Source organism: Lepisosteus platostomus, chromosome 14 (assembly GCF_059453375.1).
Source record: "Lepisosteus platostomus isolate fLepPlt1 chromosome 14, fLepPlt1.hap1, whole genome shotgun sequence".
In the NCBI taxonomy this organism is placed as follows: Eukaryota; Metazoa; Chordata; class Actinopteri; order Semionotiformes; family Lepisosteidae; genus Lepisosteus; species Lepisosteus platostomus.
Window position 1 is genome coordinate 16,830,229 of NC_142624.1, and position 12,110 is coordinate 16,842,338.

Genomic DNA, 12,110 nt, shown 5'->3' on the forward strand with positions numbered 1-12,110 from the left:
TCATACAAATGAGCCAGGGCAGTGTGAAGAGCCAGGGAGATAGTCATCAGTGGACCTGTTTTGCAGGTATGCAAACTGCAGGGGTCTTAGCACTCAGGTAACATTGTGTTAATGTGCCTCATGACAGGCCTTTCAAAGCATTTCATTATGGTGGATGTGAGCGCTACTGGTCTGTAATCATTAAAACAGATAGCAGTATTTTTCTTTGGCACTGGAATAAGGCTAGTTTTCTTAAAACACATGGGAACACAAAATTGTAAAAGTGAAAGATTAAAAATATCTGTAAAAACCATGGACAACTGGTCTGCACAGGACTTAAGGACCCGCCCAGGAACGCCGTGCGGGCCGGTCACCTTCCGTGTGTTCATCCATCTAAAGGTTGGCCTGACTTCAGCCTCTGTGACGGACACGGCTGTGTCAGCAGCAGCCGGGACGGTTCTGTGATTCCGTTCTCAAACTGAGCGTAATAGGCGTTCAGCTCATCCAGGAGAGAGCAATCGCTTTCAGTGGATGTAGCGCTGCTTATTTTGGCTTTATGGTTTGCTACTGTCTGAATATCTCACCACATTTGGCGCACATCGGCAGAGGCAGCTTGTATTTCTATCTTGTTACGGTACTGCCTTTTAGCATTCCTGATAGCTCTCAACAGGTCATACCTTGCCTTCTTATAAAGGTTCAGATTGCAAGAGTAAAAGGCCTTCGATTGTACCCACAGCTTATTTTGGATACTGTTCTTAAATCATGGTTTCTGGTTGGGGAAAAAGTGAACTGTCTTTGTGGGCACACAGTCATCCACGCATTTCTTAATAAAATCGGTGACAAACTCGTGCAGGTTCGCTGATGAACTTTAAAACACAGCCCAGTTCACAGATTCAAGGCAGTCCCGCAGCACTTCATCTGTCTCCTCTATCCAATGTTGTGCTGTTATTGTGGATACATTCTCCCGCATAAGCTTCTGCTTGTAAGCCGGCAGGAGAAGCACCGACAAATCAGATCAGACTGTCCGAAATGCCGGTGAGGGATGGAGCAATGGGCATCTTTGATAGCAGTGTAGCAGTGATCAAGAGTTTTCGCAACCCTTGTTGGGCAGGAGACATGCTGGTAATAATTTGGAAGAACTTTCTGTAGGTTGACCTGATGAAAATCCCCTGCAACAGCAGATACAGCATCAGGGTAAGCAGTTTCATAGCTGTTAATGGTGGCGTATAATTCAGTGAGTGCTGTTTTCATGTCCGACTGGGTTGGAATATACACCGCAGACATAATGACAGATGAAAGTTCTCTAGGTAGGTAGAAAGGACAACATTTTACAGTAAGATATTCCAGGTCTGAAGAGCAAAATCTCTTCAGAATTTTAATGGCTTAACACCAAGAGTTGTTTATTATTAGACATATACCACTGCCTTTTTTCTTAACAGCTGAACCAGACCAATCCGTGCGATAGGTGGAGAATCCGTCAAGCTGAACGGCTGAGTCAGATGTACTGGGGATCAGCCAGGTCCCGGTGAGACAGAATACAGCAATTTCTGATGTCCGCCTGATGGCTTAACTTTCCCCTTAGCTCATCCATCTTGTGAAGTCCGGTAGCCAAGGCACTTCACTTTCGCTTGAAGTCCTCCCTGTCTACAGCACTTCCATGTCCGTCACGTTCGCCGGCTCTGTTCAGAGTCAGGTGGGGGGTCTGTACGCAAAGGCACCCAAGATAGTTAATTTAGATTCAAATAGGATATATCTATGTTTAAATCAATGATTCTTGATCCAATGTCCACAAGCACTTAATAATAAATAATTGATGAAAAAACAGACTGGATACAAAAAAACAAAGCTCACAATACGAAAACGACAAAGATGTACAGACGAGGAGTAACACGCAGCATGTTGGCACTCTCCGGCCCATGCAGGGTAAATAATAAAACTGAACAGCGGAAGAGCAGTATAAATGTCAGTGTAAGTAAATAGTCACATTGGAGTTTTTGGGATGCTTAACCAGTAAAGACAATCACTCAAAGGGCACATTGAATAGCCTTTCATGTCACTAGCCATTTGTTATCAGGGCTTCTGTGGTGTGTATTGGCTTAGTGCCAGTGTGGTTAGGTCGGCTTTTGTTAGCCAAGGTTCACTTGGCACAACAACTCCTGGGAGCTGCTTGATACACTGCAAGATTATAGTGATGTCAGCTCAATACATGGCACTCAACACAAATTCTCCTGTAGTGCACTGCGGAGCCTGCAGCCTATCAGATGAAGAACAGCTCGCATTTCCACTGGTCCTATTTGTAAATTAGTAAATAAGTTGCAGTTTTTAAGCCTGTCCATGTATAATTACCCCAAACCTAGTAGGCATGAAATAGAATCAAATTGACAATTGTTTTTTTAAATATTCCTTAATTTAAGATGTAACAGCACAGCTGAAAAAATTGTAGTGGTGCAGCAGAAAATCTGACTATTATGAGAAGAGGAAAAAATAAAGGTGTCAGGGGTAAATAAAACTGTTTTTTTTTTACTTCAAATATGTATAGAATCAGGAGGACAGAGGCTTTTATTTAATCTACTGTGAAGGGTCAAATCCAGCTGGTCAGACCTAATTTCAGTCACTGTAATTTGAGTATGACTCAAATAATCAAGCAGCACCACACAGCTAAAACGGAATTATTACAGTTTATTTAAAGATAAAAGTACCTATGTGTTTTACTGCTTTCTTCATATGCCTTGTACATGTTTGTAAGGAAAAGGAACAGTCACTTACCTTTTATTACAGAAACTGTACTGTTCTGCTAGGTAACAAGTTGAAGATTCCAGTCTGAAGTGCTGGAGAAGTTTGTCTTGTGAAAGGCCTTCAAACCCTTCATCTACCTGTTAATGATTTTATCTCACTGGAAGTCATGCTGAAACCTTACTTACTGTCTGTTTGTCAATTACAACCTGGCTGTCAGTAAGATCAGTAGTTTCTCTGTGTGATATTCCTGAATAAAGTATGTTGGCTACAGGAACTAGTGTTATAAGAGAAAGCCAAGGTCTGTTCAGTCAATGCCTTTGTTATTGGGAAAATTACAGCAGAAGTAAATCATTCATCCTGAAATGAAACTGGTATGTGTTGGCACACAGATAATTCTGTCTAGGACAACTCAACATTCCTCCTTGAGAATTTGGAGTTTTTTATCATTACTAATCCTATTCCCATTACATAGACCACATACCAACAGCTGAAATCTTTGATTCGTTTGGGAAAACTGTGCCTTTCCATTATTTAATTCATTCACCGGTATACCTCTTTTACATGTAATTCTAATTACGTTAATGTGGAAGTCAACAACACTGGCTGCTATGGAGAAATTTAGTAATGAACTTTTAGTAAATCATGATTAATTTGTGCTCTTGCTAGAGACCCACAGTAATGGAGGTTTTATAGAATTTTATATTGTTTAATTCTTTTGATACAGCAGTAACAATGGCTTAATCTCAGTTAGTAATTTACTCTTTTCTTCAGACAATTCATTTATTAAGGGATACAACTAGACTAGGAGATCTTGCAGCTTTCTAGAACTTGGGTTGGAAGCCCTTGGATGTACTAAACAAGTCTTAAATAAATAGGAGAAGGGTGTGCATTTCTGTAAACAAGGATTTGTACTCCAGTGTACCCAGGTTACTCAACAGCCCAGTCTCATGTTGTTTAACACTATGTAAATTCAGACAGGCTGCTATTTACTCAACACACCTTTCTAACAGCAAAGCTTCCTATTTATTCATATTTCCTAACTTTGCTCCCTAATGATCCCCATCAGTAACAAGCTGGCTTGTCTTTAATTCAGTTTTGCAAAATGCTTTGGCCTTCACTGCCACAGCAAGCTGGCATTTGCATCTGATCTGCTGTGTTAACTAAGAAATAACCTTAAAAGTGGACATGGGTAGTGGAGAAAATATGGCCACTCAGAGGAGGTTTGTATTATTGAAAGCCCCCAGACACATTTTGTGTGTGTACTGCAAAAGCCAGTGACTGCTCTGTTAAACACTGTTTATATAAGAGGCTCTCTCTACTTCACTGTCTAGACAAAACATTACTAACATTACTGAAGCACACAGTGTTTGACTCCTGGTCTGGTGCTGTTGTTGTAACAAGTGTATGTTGCCTAGGTTTGTATTACTCTATCACATTTGATGTGTCTTATGGGAACTTACCTGTTTGCTTTTTTAGGAACCAGCACTTCTGTTCACTAGTTACAATCACTGCATGGCTCAAGCTCAAGTTGTCTGCGGAGATTGTAGGATCTACTTTAATTGTTCTAGTCTAGTAAAACTACAGCTCCTTTGCCAAATATGCTTAAATACATTAAGCATACTTTAAATGACCTTAAAACACCTTTAAAAATACAACTAAAAGTTCCTAATTTAGTTAATATTTTGCTATGAATATGTTTTTGAACAAGAACCAGAATACCTAGATGCCCTCCAGGTACTGAGTCTATTGTACAGACTTTTAATGATATCCTTGGCTTTGAAATGTTTCTTCTTTTCAATATGACTGGAAGGACACATAAGCATAGTTTTACAATTTACTCTCATACAATCTGTAGGTAAAGCTTTTTGCAGAAAAATGACTAATCTTTGATTTCCAAATAACAGTAATTCATTCTATGGTATAAGCAATTTTAAAACAAACTTTTATTTTACTGTACCCTTGCAAAATGTGCTAGGTTGCAGCTAGACTCGGGGTATATATAATACGAAATATTTTTAAATGCCTTCAAATGCAGATTGTGCGTAATCTGAATTACATGTGAAAACTTCAAAACCAATTTTAAATAAGTTTTAATGTTTAGAAAAGGTTGTATTCACCACTAAAGAAACCCTTGTTTGTCAAGATGAGATCTCATAACGTTTTATCAGTTGCTTGCATTTAACTTGATCAAACTTACCTGTTCATGATCTTCTTAACCAGTGAGATGAATAAATGAAAGTTTGGCAAATAAGGACAGATAATTTCATTGTAGTACCAGTTTCTAACTATTGTAGCTATTTCTATATTACATATTATTACATTATTATTAACTATATGACAAAATGTTTGTGTATAAACTGTACTCCTTGTATCTCACCTTGGATAAATGCCTCTGCTAATTTAATGATATATTAATTTGTACTAATGTTTGTATATATCAATTAATGCCTTTTCTGTGGAAGTGTATTTGAAGAACATTTGGGTTAGGAAACCATTTAGCATTTAGTTATTTAGCTTTCGGACTGAATTTGTCACATTTGAATTTGAAATTAATGCTTGGATTGTGCCACAAATTAAGAATTAGACCAGTATATGAAAATACAGGTTTTATATTTGATACAAGAAATATCTAATTATCAAGTATTTCAGAATAATGATGTTTAAATATCTTCAGCATTTATTTTATATTATGAATTTACCAGCCAGTAAACAAAAAAAAACATCCAAGAATAATCTGCCTTTCAGATTGTCCAAGCCGAGAACTGTTTCACTAAAGAACCTGGAATTGAACCTTGTTTTTGTTAATTTGATGAATTTCTACAGAAACGTTTTTTTAGTATTGCACAGAACATCTAGCCCATCTCCTCAACATCCTTCATCTCAAAGAATTGTGTGGACATGTTTACATACATTTCATGTATGTCAGAGAATATGGATTCATCTGGCTGTAGTACTTTAGCCTGCAATATTTCAACCTGCTGATAAACTGAAAGAGTATTTGTTGTGTTGTAAATTCTGTACTTAATAAAAAGTACTTAGTAAAGCAGTAAACAGCACTTGATGAAATCAATAGTTTGCTTTTATTAGGCTTTGTTTTCCCCACCTTCATACAGTCCTTGGGTTCACCCAAACGTGTGTGTTTGCTTAAAGAGTGTAAAAAAGGAATTTAATAACTTTTTTGTCTTCTTCATACTTAATTGTGGTAGATTGTATTTAGACAAATGTTTTTATTGTAAAATACTGTACCACAGACCTAGTACTTATAACATTTTATTTTGTTCTGATTAAACCCACAAATATATTAATGGTCAGTTCAATTCATTCAGTGACATTGGGAGGAAACAACTCTGGATTAATTTATCTTTTGTTTGTGCTGTTGTAGTTTCAAAAGTTATTTTTTTAGGTTTCAATCATAGTGTTAATAACATCTTCACATTAAGATCATGGATGTGTTGGTCTTTTTTGTGTTTTTAAGTTTTCAAATTGAAGCCATTCAGCGTAAAGTCACTTTTTCCCAGAATGAAATAATATTTATTTTAAAACAAAAATGGAAATTACAGTACATTAACTTTTGCTTTTCAGTTTAGTAGTTGGTAAGTATTTCTGCACACTTCAGGTTCTTAGCTGGTATTATAACTAATACTAATTTATCTGTCATGCTTAAGTTTACTGGGCAATGGCTAGCATTGCTGCCTCACAGTGCTGAAGCCCTGGGTTCAATTCCTGGGATGCTATCTGTGTGGAGTTTGTTTGTTCTCCCTGTGTTTGCACAGGCTTTCTCTGGGTACTCCGGTTTCTTACCACAGTCCAAAGACATACTGGTATGTTAATTGGCTTCTCGGAAAACTACCCTGGGAGTTGAGTGTCCTTTGATGGACTGGTGTCCTGTACAGGCTGTAGGATGCCTTGTGCCCACTGCTTGCTAGGTTAGGGGTCAGCTCGCCTGTGACCCTGTATTTGACTAAGCTGGTAAAAAATAGATGGATGGATGTTAAAGTTAATTACTTTAAGTTGCATATGTATTATATTTATGTGGACTTTATGTCCACATAAATTTGAGTTTGAATTCCCAGTGTTGACAGGATTTGTTTAATACATGGAATTTGGACCCCCATGACTTTGATACTAGGTGAAGGTTATGGTTGATCTTATGATGATGATGTGAGAGGTTTGCTGGAATAATCTGTGAAAAATTTGTCTGGATTCATAGGGAGATGCCCACAATTTTGTATCATGCTCATGGACAGCTTTCCCATGAGCAACAGTGTAAAACCATATTAAAGGTGCTTACTCTGTAGGTACTATTTGAAATGTTAATAATATTCATTTTATAGTACACATTTGTCTCTGTTTATTCACAAAAAAAAAGTGTTGCAAAATTTATAACCAGCTCATGGCTGGAATTCAGCTCTAACATCTGATGGGATAATGTAATTACTGGAGTACCGCATGGATCCATACTAGAACTACTGCTATTCCATATTTCTGTATTTTATTAATCTAGATTCCAGTAGAGTTTATAAACTAGTCATATTTACAGATGATACCAAATAAGGAGAATTGGTAAGCATTATAGAAGCTGCAAATGAAATTAAAACAGATTTAAATAATTCAAAACTGGGCACACACATGACAGATGTTTTTTAATCTATACAAATGTATGATTTTGCATGCAGGTAGCAAAAACATAAACTATAAATTCAATTTGTTATTATTAATTATTTTGCCGAGGAAAGGAAAGGCCCTGAGAGGCTGATGGGAAAGGAAATCTTGTCTTTGGGTCGTGGCTAGTCTGGGGGATCCGGGGTCAGAAACAGACTCCACCCAGTTTTTTGGGGATCATATGACTTTTGGGGAGTCTTCGAGATTTATCTTGAGATTCTTATGTTTGATAATGTGTCTGTATGAAAGGTGATCGTTGTTTTTATACATAGCAATTCAAAAAACTATAAATGCAAAATGGAAAGTGCTGAACTAGAAGAGGCTACTTAAAAAAAGGTTTTATTTTCATATATAATTGACATTTTCTAGATAATGTGGGAAAGCAATTAAAAAGACAAACAATATGTTAAGATCTCTAAGTAAAATTTGCTAATACTTAAATGAAGAAAAAATTGTATAATTGTATAATGTCCTAGTAAGGCCTTCTGAACATTGTGTACAATTTTAGCCACCAGGTTATAGATATTCCTGCACAGAAATGAGCTCAGAGAAGAGCAATTGGATATATTCCAGGGCATAATGGAATTTCCTAAACTTACAGACCGAAGGAACAGAACATTCCCTCAAACAAAGAAGATTGCAAGGGAACTTGATACAAGTATTCAAAATCCTCAAGGGCACTGACAAAGTCAAGTCGGTAGTACTCTTCAGATTAAACTATGAAGCATAAACCAGAGGAAAGAGGAAAGGAAGAGCTGCCTCTTTACTTAAAGAGCTGTGGGAGTATACTCAGCCCGTTTGTTGAAGCCTGGCTACCAAAACAGCTGGATGAGATGCTTGCATCAATTACTGCTACTAACAAATGGACTAGATGGGCAGCGTGATCTCCTCTCATTTGTAACTGTTATTAAAAGTTCTTATGAATCTGGATCTCACAGCTTCAAGGGACTCAAATAAGCACTGAACATGTATAGAAATCTAATATGACCTACATTTCAAGTCTTCAGACTTATTGGCATGGCCTAATTGGACAAAGAAAATAATAAACCATAGTTTATTCTATGCTGCATATAATTCCCGTTTTTATGGAACTACTGTATAAAGTAATGGAGCTTTGTAAATATTCCTCCATGCAACACTGAAAGGATGTGTTTTTTCACCTTTTTCTCTAATCAGCATCCATTCTGGGTAGATGGCGTGCATTCTCACCCAGAACTAATAAATGATCAAAATCAGACATTTTTCCTATTAAATAAAAAACCAAAAGGGGCTAATATTAGCACTTCATGTACTTAAAACATTTCCATAGAGCAAATGTTACTACACACATTGAGCCCTGCCCTGCATGTACTGATCACTTTATGATCACACTAGGAAAATGAGGTGACAAGATAAGACTTTATGCAAGTCCTAAAGAATAGCTCAAAGCCATGAAAAGGGAAATGTTTTTATTTCATGGCTCTAAGCGATGAAAAGAGAAATGTCTGAGTCTGATCATTTATTTTAATTCTAGGTGTCACTGAGGTTGTTAAAACTAGTAGATTGGTTATTGCTCTTCCAAGACAATTTTGACATTGTAGAAAATCTAACTGTCAGCACTCTAGGGCAGATAAGCCTCTTACTAAAATAATGAGAATTTGTGACTGCGTTTCCAAATCTTGGAGAACAAAGGCTGACTAGTTTATGGATTAAGCTCATTGTGAGGACAACAGGCTCAGGCAAGATGGCACCTCTGGCCTAAACTACATTACCCTAAAAAACTGTAGGGAATATCCTGCTGCCCTCAGTCACCTGTCCAGTTGGTCAGGTAATGATTGAAAGCCAGGAAGAAGGGGCTTCCAAGAGAGAAGAAAGCAAGGTGTGTGGGAAGGGAGCAGAAGAGAAAGAATCCTGTGTGGGAAGAAAGCGATTCTGAGGAAGATATTCCCGGAACTGAAGGATTCTGTGTGGAACTGAATATGTTTGATATGAGTTTGGGAAAGATAATAATAATAATAATAATAATTGCTTACATTTATATAGCGCTTTTCTGGACTCTCCACTCAAAGCGCTTTACAGGTAATGGGGACTCCCCTCCACCACCACCACCAATGTGCAGCATCCACCTGGATGATGCGATGGCAGCCATAGTGCGCCAGAACGCTCACCACACATCAGCTATCAGTGGGGAGGAGAGCAGAGTAATGAAACCTATTCATAGATGGGGATTATTAGGAGGCCATGATTGGTAAGGGCCAATGGGAAATTTGGCCAGGACGCCGGGGTTACACCCCTACTCTTTACGAGAAACGCCCTGGGATTTTTAATGACCACAGAGAGTCAGGACCTCGGTTTTACGTCTCATCCGAAGGACGGCGCCTGTTTACAGTATAGTGTCCCCGTCACTATACTGGGACATCAGGACCCACATGGACCGCAGGGTGAGCGCCGCCTGCTGGCCCCACTAATACCTCTTCCAGCAGCAACCTTAGTTTAAGATAGTGGTTTTAGGCCAGTATGTAGTTTAGGCTGATTGGTAATTATAGAGAGAGTTGTAGAAGTTTAGTTAAATGTCAAAAAGAAGATAGTGTTTTGTTTATATAATTTTCCTGCAATGCAAATAAAACACTTTTTTGTACCTTATGGTTACATTTGTGTATGTCCTGAAACCCACCTATTATAAAGATCCCCTTGGTTGTGTTGCAATATTTAAGAATTTTTAATAAGTGTCTACAGTCAGATATAATAGTTTCACAAGACTGCAATTCTATTTATAATCATTAAAATGAGCACGCACTTCATAGTCCTTTATCTCTTGAATGGGATATGGAATATATGCGGTTAATGACCAACCAATCTTAGAAGGGCATTTCAAAAGTACTACATTATCCCCATGAATCTTTGCACACTTTTTTTTAATTTGACTAAAATTGCTTCCACTTACACTGTATCCAATGAAGAATGCTGTCATTTCATTTAAAAATATTCTTTCCTTGTTTGACCAGTCAAGGGTTATTTAATGTTTCTTTTGTAAAGTTATGAAAATATCACTTCTTTTTTATCCATTTTAATCCCTCCCTAATCAATCCTTTAATCCCAATACAATGGGTCCTTGAGACTTGGTCCTTGAACTGGTTCCCATAAGAAATAATATGAATTCCATTTGTGGAAAGCGAAGTCCTCAGTACAGAAAAATAAACTGAGGCTCACTTGTTAGTATCGTGGGACATGTTGCTTAAGGCTACTAGATGCAGTGAGTGTGGTTTTGTTTATATTAACATCCAACTATTTCTCTGTAATTTTGTGGCTTTTTTGTTAGAGACCTTTAAATGGTTGAGAAAGGAATAGTGACAAAGACTTATAAATTCTTTAAAAAGAGGGCCGTAAACTTTGAAATGAAAGTGAATATCGCTTTCAGTGAAATGGTGTTGACTTAGAATGTTTTGAGTTGAGAAGTAGAACATAACATTTATAACACTCGAAGAAGGCTCCACAGCCATAAATGTTGTTTCTCTTCTTCTTTTTAGCATGGACGTGTTCCACAATAGCATTCGTAAGGACAGAGTGTATTTAGCTGTTTCCTTAAGTAAAATTAAAAAAATCCTGAAAGATATGTGAGATTCAGTAAAGCGATTTGCCATGAACTGTAAATCATTGCCAATAGCAGCTTTGTCAAAACCATGTTGTATTGCAACTTTTAATCAAATGAAAGCAAAGTCAAAAATAAGGTCAGTTATGTGATGTGTATAAAAACAGTGAACTCTTGGAAGACACATGTTTGTGTAACTACAGTATGATGATGCAAGCAACACTTCACAAAGAAAAGGGGATGTTAGTTATTCAAACAGTTTTAAGAGAATGTTGTCCTGTCTCCTTGTACTACAGCATACTTCAATGCCAAAACTTAATGGATTATAGATAGATAGATAATACTTTATTAATCCCGTAGGGAAATTGATGTATAGAACTTTTATATTCAAGCCCTCTGTTAGGCACATGACATTTTACTTAATCCATTTATCATTGGGTCTGAATCTGAAAACACTGCAAAAGACTGAAGATGAGAAAAACAGGTTTAGGAATTACAGAAAAGTTTGTCATTTGTAATTTTCAATAGCAAGTGTTCATATGATCATGTGAACTTTTGGTGTCACCACAAAAGATATTTGTCGTTAGTTTAAAACGAGGTAAAAATCTGTTTTCAAAATCAAAACCACAAGACTTCAGTAAAGGATCAAAATGAATGAGGATGGCTGTTTGTTGTCAAATCATACCCAGTATTTTTATCATGTTTTCAAGTTGAAAATTAAACTGTAGTCAGTGCATCAGGTTGCTTGTACCTGAGAGGGAAAATAAATTGAGTTGTGGTATAAACAGCTACCTAGAAATGGAAGCCTCAAGAACATGATACTTCACACCAACTCTTGAATGAGGTTGGTGTAAAATATTCTTTGCCAGATATAAAGATCATTTATATTGCCATTGTCTTTCAAGGACATTTCAGTACATATGAGTCACCAAGTAGTCATTCTTGTGCATTGCTTTTTGTGTTGTTAAATCATTTGAAGCTGAATTATAAAGAATGCTTGAAATGAAGAAAATTATTCTGATTTTACAGAAAATTTTCATCTTGCATTTGTGGTTGGCTGTAGTTCTTGTCAAACAAAACAAATTGTCATCAAAGGTTTGCCAGAGACTAAGATACGCTTAGACTGCATTTATTTGCAGAATTTCTTCTCTTGAACAAAGTAGCT

At 37.0% G+C, this 12,110-nt stretch overlaps 1 protein-coding gene across 2 annotated transcripts in view; it reads left to right on the forward strand.

Moving 5' to 3' along the window:
• LOC148648898 (hyccin 2-like) overlaps positions 1-12,110 on the forward strand; it is a 156,104-nt gene that overhangs the window by 56,619 nt on the left and 87,375 nt on the right. The window contains exon 2 of one of the 2 annotated variants that reach the window (XM_088607246.1): positions 1,419-1,504. The exons of the other annotated variant lie outside the window; for it this stretch is intronic. The gene's annotated coding sequence lies outside the window, so the exon portion shown is untranslated. The remainder of the gene's footprint in view (positions 1-1,418; positions 1,505-12,110) is intronic. 2 annotated transcript variants of the gene reach the window in all.